We start from the raw sequence: 6,377 nt of genomic DNA, 5'->3' as shown, positions 1-6,377 counted from the left end.
GCAACTGTAGAGCAAACCTGAGACTGAGCTTCCTTCTTAGTTAACACGTAGAATCTGTCAGGTCACAACAGGCATTCAACAGAATGGCTTAGTAGCTCTTCACCTACTGTGGAGGTCCCATTTAGAGTCACAGAACAGCCGAGGCTGGAAGGGGCCTTGAAAGATCATCTGGTCCCTTTGATGGGAATGGGAGTATAGGTGAGATTATCTAGCACCCTGTTCAACTGCATCTTGAAACCCCCCCTCCCTCACAGTGATGGGTACTCTGCCACTTTCCTAGGGAGGTTATTACAGTTAGTTATTATTCTCACTGTGAAAAATGTCTTTCTTATATCAAGATTTTTGTTCCTACCTTAGAATTTACTGTCCTTTGGCTTCCTTTCTCATCAAGTTCATGGTCTTGCTTACTGTGACATTTTTAAAATTGTCACAACATTCTTTATGCTTCACAACCATAATATTTTTACAAGTTTTATTAATTTTGCATCATATTCTGTGTTTTTCATGGAGGCTGTGCAATTCATAATTATTTAGATGACAAACTCAATATGTAGAGTGGATTTTTTTTGGCCAGTTTTAGGGGCCTTTATTAACATATTTGCCCTTGAAGCTCTTTTTAGGTTATTTTTAGGATGGCATTTAGATCTTACCCAGGCTTGCTCTGTGCCTTTCTAGTCTGTTTCTATTCCTGGGAGTTTTCTCAGCTTCTTTCTCCAGCCCGTCCCCTCCAAGAATAGTCAGCTATATATTTTACCTTGTGTAATTCAAATTCAAAGTCTTGCATTTGCCTTTCTTTTGACTTATATCTATGTTTTAGGAATTAGATACCTATGTTGTTTCTTAGATTTATCTTAAAATGCAGGTCAGTAGTTTGCTTCACTGGTTGCAACAAGGCATATATATAAATTCTCATATAAATATATAAACTTCTCATATAAATTCGGGTACTTCGAGGCAGATACAATCTTTCGAGTAATAAGAGTGGGATTATTTATTTGTGATACTGAATTTTCATTCAAGGATGGGAATGTGCAAAAGTGGGGTGAAAAAGCACAGATGTTCAGCATTTTAGAGGAAGGCAACAAAAGAGAGGAAATACACTTAAGTCTTGCTGGCTGCTGTTCTTGCTCCAGTAGAGTTAAGGAAGTTGGAAGGTCTTTGAAGGCAACAGGCAATAGTGCAGCAGTATCTGCAAAGAGCTGAAGGCAACAAGAAGATGATAACGAAGAAGTGCTGCATACTAAACTACCTGCTTTTAGGTTCTAGGCTGTCCCAAGCTATCTTTTGGAATGAGCAATGCTTTTATAATCAAAATTCTGTGCAGATTTTCAGAGGTGAAAGAAAAAATAATGTTCTACTGATTCTGAAGCCTGTAATTTTAATACATGGAATATGTGTCAGTAGGTTTCTGTTAACATCTTTGTTATCTTTGCTGTCTTATCATGTTAACCATTTAAAAGCCACAGCATTGGCTTTTAGAATGTTATCTCTACATGCCAACTTCTTTTCTTAACCTGTGCTTTGACTTTTTGAATATATTGTTTGCTAAAGTTGTCAGGCTTGCAAAAGCACTTCATCCAAAATTTCCTAATGAAAGAATCCTGATTTCCTTCTGAATTGTAAAATGAAGTAGTGTCAAGGAAAGAAAATTAGTCACTGCTTAGAAAACATCTTTCATTACACAGTATCTTCTCTTGGTGCCAATTTATTTAATTCTGATGCAACACAAGGAACAACAGCGTAGTAAAAGTTTTTCCTACAAGTATTCTTGAAGTTAGCAGTGCATGATGGAGTGCAAGTACTGAGCAATTTTAGGGCTTTAAATTACAGCAGCAAGGTTTTCAGGAAAAATAAACAACTACAAGTTTTCTCTAGCATTGCTTACAGTGTCTGTGGAAAGGTTGTTAACATAAACATTAGTCTGTGCTACAGTGATAAATATTTTAGTAATAAATTACATCATAGTCATGTGCTGTGACAGTGCTTTGGAAAGAAGAGTGCTAGCATGTCTATTTTACAGCCTATTTTTCAAAGATAAATGAATTTGCTATAGACACGTATAGCTGGAGGGATTCAAGGAGAGCATTTATGAATTGCAAAGGGTTCAAAGAATAATCAGAGACTGGAAAATGTAAGCAATACAATTTATCAACAAAGATAAATCCCTAAGATTTGTAAGTACTTAGGGAGATCAGAAAGTTATTAATAGGATGTTTTGATGTATTAGGATACTACAGGATTCATGGCCAGAAGTTAAAACAGGACAAATTCAGCTAAAAATAAACTCAGTATTAATAAATAAACTTAGTATTAATTGACAGTGTAGTTGACTACTGGAACTATTTAACCAAGGCAACACTGGCACTAGCAATTTTAGAGTAAGGATTGACCATTTTTCTAAAAGATATATTCTACAGTTCAGCAAGGACTTAACGAGTCTTGTAGCCTGTGTTGCAGAAGAAGGTATCCAGGAAGATCCTGAAGCAATCCTCTCTGAAGTTGTACAGCACAATTCTCTGGGTACTTTTCCTGTTCAGCAACTGATGGAGAGAAACTCCTGTGAGAACAGAAGTGGTTCCATGGAAGAGCCAAAGAAGAAATTTGAGTGTAGTTGGAGCATAGTAAAGAGCTGGATCCAGCAAGAATGGACTGCAGAAGGGGATCTGGCTTTTAAAAGGTGCAGAGAAAAAGTACCAGGGAAATTACTGAGGTTAGAGTGTGTATTAATGAAACAGTGAACACCAGGGTAAAATTGAAGGTGTGTAGAAAAGTAGAGTATTGAAATGGGTTTATCTGGGGAGTTTTTTTGACACTTAACATACAAACACCCAAGTCTGAGCTGGGGGCCGTCGGCTGCCATTACATCAACAGGGAGAAATAAGCACTCTAAGGGTGAGATTCATCTCACCTAGTTAAGACATCTGTCTTAGAATAAGATTATTGGCTATAATGAGGTGGCTGGTTCAGATCCAGCTGTCTAAATATTTAGGTGCCTGTGTTATGACAGCCAAATCCCCTTTCAGTGTTAGAAGATCAAAGGGCAGGAAGGTGATGAACCAAGGAAGGGGGACAAGAGCTAAGGGAAAACCACAGGGGACAGCTGGAGTTACAAGGCTAAGGGAAGGGAGAAAGGACTATACTTGTAATTCAGCACTGCTCTGTACTCCTCAGGAATCTGTATCTGAAGAAGTAAATTATACACCCACAATGGACTTTGTACCAAGAGGTACAGTACTGTATTTCCGAACTGCCTTTATTGCAGCTCCTACTCAGACATCAGGAATGCTCTATCAATAGCTATTGCTAATACAGAGATAGAGCAGGATTAGGGTTAACAAAGGGAGAGGACAGGATTGGGATTAGGAGGTATGGGGAGAAGCAAAGTGTAAGGGTTCTGCACCCTGTAGTGGCTGAAGAGGGACTTTAAGATAACTGTGTGCCTTACAATAGCTCTGAGACTTCTCCAGTCTGAACCAGTCCAGCTGTTCTCTGGTGTACATCATTCATTGGCCTTTGCTCTGTACTGGGGTAGGTTGAGAAGAGAAGGGAGGACCAGGAGAAAGCTGAAATGGTGCTAGGAGAAAGAAAGTAAAATTGAGGGAAGAAAAGGAGCTGGAACATTGCTCTCCCCAGCCATTAACTTGTTACAAGAATAAAGCATTAACTCACAGGAATAGAGCAGCCAGCTGATTTTGAAAAGCTTCATGAGAAAGCACAAAAATTACTTTCCTTCCCTCTCACTGAGCCTGGTTCCTGTTTATATTTTTAGTTATTCCTTTCTGAAAAACGAAAGTAGGCTTCTAGCTGGATTTATTTATTTTCCTTTTAAAGGAGACATTGTTTGGCAATTTTATTTTTCAACAGGAAATGGTAAATGCGCTGATTTGTTTAATGGAGTTGAGATTCACTGGAGGAGTCCAAATTCCTTTTTATTTTACTCTCTGTACAACTGAATGTGTTATAAAGATAAAATCTCAATAAAGGTAAACCATGCAAGCAGATGTGACGGAAGGGCTGAGAATTTCTGTGCCTTTGTAGAGAAAAATGCCTCAGAGCCAGTGGTTCCTCATACTGCTTAATGGTGGTGTGGAGAAGAAATAGTAGGAAGAGAAGCTGGAATTTTGATGTAAAGCAAAGTAATTTTACTTTTGATTGTTTGGCCCCTGAATGATGCACAGAATTAGTACTTGAGTATACTTGCTTCTGACTTCAATAACAGTCCTGAACTCTAAATACCTGTGAAAATCAGGACAGTGTCTGAGTGTTAATGTGTGAATGTAACTTCAGTCATCTACTTTTTAAAGAGTTACTGTTTTGTGTTTTGATAAGATGACATCCATCTATTAAGAGAGGGTTTTTTTTACTTAATTTATTCTGCACTGCTTAATGGAAGATTGGTGCTTATGGTGGTACTATTTGCCTATAGTAGTCAGAACTCACCTGTGGCCTTGTGGAGTGCAAGATCTGCTTCCTTGGGAGATCTGCCATTTCTTATCTCTGCATAGGGACACAGTGAAACCACTCAGATATAAAAGGAACTGAAGCATTAACCTTACCATTCTCCTTTAGCAAACGTAGTTCTATGTGTATATACTATATATACTATGTATATATAATAATTCCATTGTTCTCAGTTTTCTGGTGCTCTAGAAATTAGTAAATCTCTGCCTGACTACAAGAGAGCCAAGATTTGAGCTACCTGGATTCTGAATTGATGATAACCATGGGCCTTTTCAGGTAAGACTAAATGATCAGGAGTCAAGGGAGGAGGTTACAGACAAATGGGCAGTGTGTCTGTGGGAAGAAATGCCAAGTTTTATGTGTCTGTACATTGTCTCAAGATAGCATATATCTTGTTTGACTTCAGAAAAACCCCATTTTCTTATTTTAAGGCTTCAATTTTACACATAATTGGGTTATATAGAGCAACAGAGGTCTGTTGCAAAGACCAAAATCAATATCAGAAGCATAAAAAAGCTCAGTGCAGGAATTATCCATCATTGTATTTCATGCTTGTTTTGTATTCAGCTGTGATCAAATTCGTAGGCTTCATATTGAAGCCCCTTTATTCAGTGGTTTGCAAGGAAGAATTCCCGCCCGCTTCCCCAAGCGTTTCTGCTATTGACTATCTCTATGGGAATGGGATGATGATTAGGTTAAGAACTCTGTCTGTTCTTGAGAAGTCTGTAAAAGAGAAAGAAGACTTTTTTTCCTATTTTTTTTTATATAGGGATAGTTGATCAAATTCTCCCTCAACTGGCATGAAAGGCAACTGAAAAAGTCTAATGCTAAACCAAAGGGAATATGTCCCACCATAATACTCCCTCGAAGAAGTAATGTTTTGGTTGAGAAGAACAACTCAGAAGAAAAGTAACACAAAGATTAAATGTCAGGTTATACTACTTTAATTTCTCCATGTTCAAGAAATACACAGAGGAGTAAAACATTGTGCTTACTCTGAAAATAATGCTGCCTCTTTGTGATCCTTCAGCAAGTGTTTTGTGTGAACTGATTGGGAGTGGAAAGTATTAAACCTAGAACTGTATTTTGGTAGTAATTAATAACTTACTATGAATTTTCAATATCTAGATGAAATATTTTGAACCAAGGAAAATTATTTTGATCTTGGAAAGAGAGCAAAGTTTTATTCCACATGTGCTTTAACCAGTTCTATGATTTTTAGAGAATTGCATTTGCTGTATATATGTGCCTGTTTTAGCTCCTGTTGCTGTTGTTATAATGATATCCCTGACTGATACAGATCATCAATCTGACAGAAAGCCTCATGTACTTAATTTCCAGATGGTAAGCTCAGGCTTTTGCAATCTGTGGAGAGTTAGTGCAAACGCTGTGCTCCACTTCCTTCCTCACCAAAAGATTTTGAACTTCTGATTTTAGTCTCTCATGTCAAATCAGGATATACATAAAATTTTTTAAAAGAGTCTCATCCCTGTTGCAATGAGTAGAATGAAGTAATGAAGAGATGCGAACAGAAGTGGGATATACAGATATGTAAGGCGACACCATCTAGTGTGATGAAGAGAGCTCACTGTTCTCATTATTCTCTTTGAAATTTTTGTAGCCCTCAAGTCAAAAGTCATTTTTTTGGAAATTGGCGAAAGAGAGCAGCAATAAGCCTTTTAGAGGTGTTTCAAGTGTAATACAGGAGAAGACAGAGATTTTTCTTGAAAATGGGGCTTTGCTAGCCTATGAAAGACCTAGAAGGAACTATAACAGGGAGGAGGTGGTGCGACACAGGAGAACCACTTTTTGTGTGCTGTTTGCTGACATGATGATATGAAAAGCTGCTTCTAAACCTAGTCGAACTTATTTGCCAGACCTGCTGTAACTGAGTCCAGCTTCTCATGTGACTTGTG

Source organism: Pezoporus wallicus, unplaced genomic scaffold, assembly GCF_028554395.1.
Source record: "Pezoporus wallicus isolate ANWC-B61680 ecotype Strahan unplaced genomic scaffold, APGP_CSIRO_Pwel_v1 contig_3858, whole genome shotgun sequence".
NCBI lineage: Eukaryota > Metazoa > Chordata > Aves > Psittaciformes > Psittacidae > Pezoporus > Pezoporus wallicus.
Note: the sequence above shows the minus strand (reverse complement) of the source record.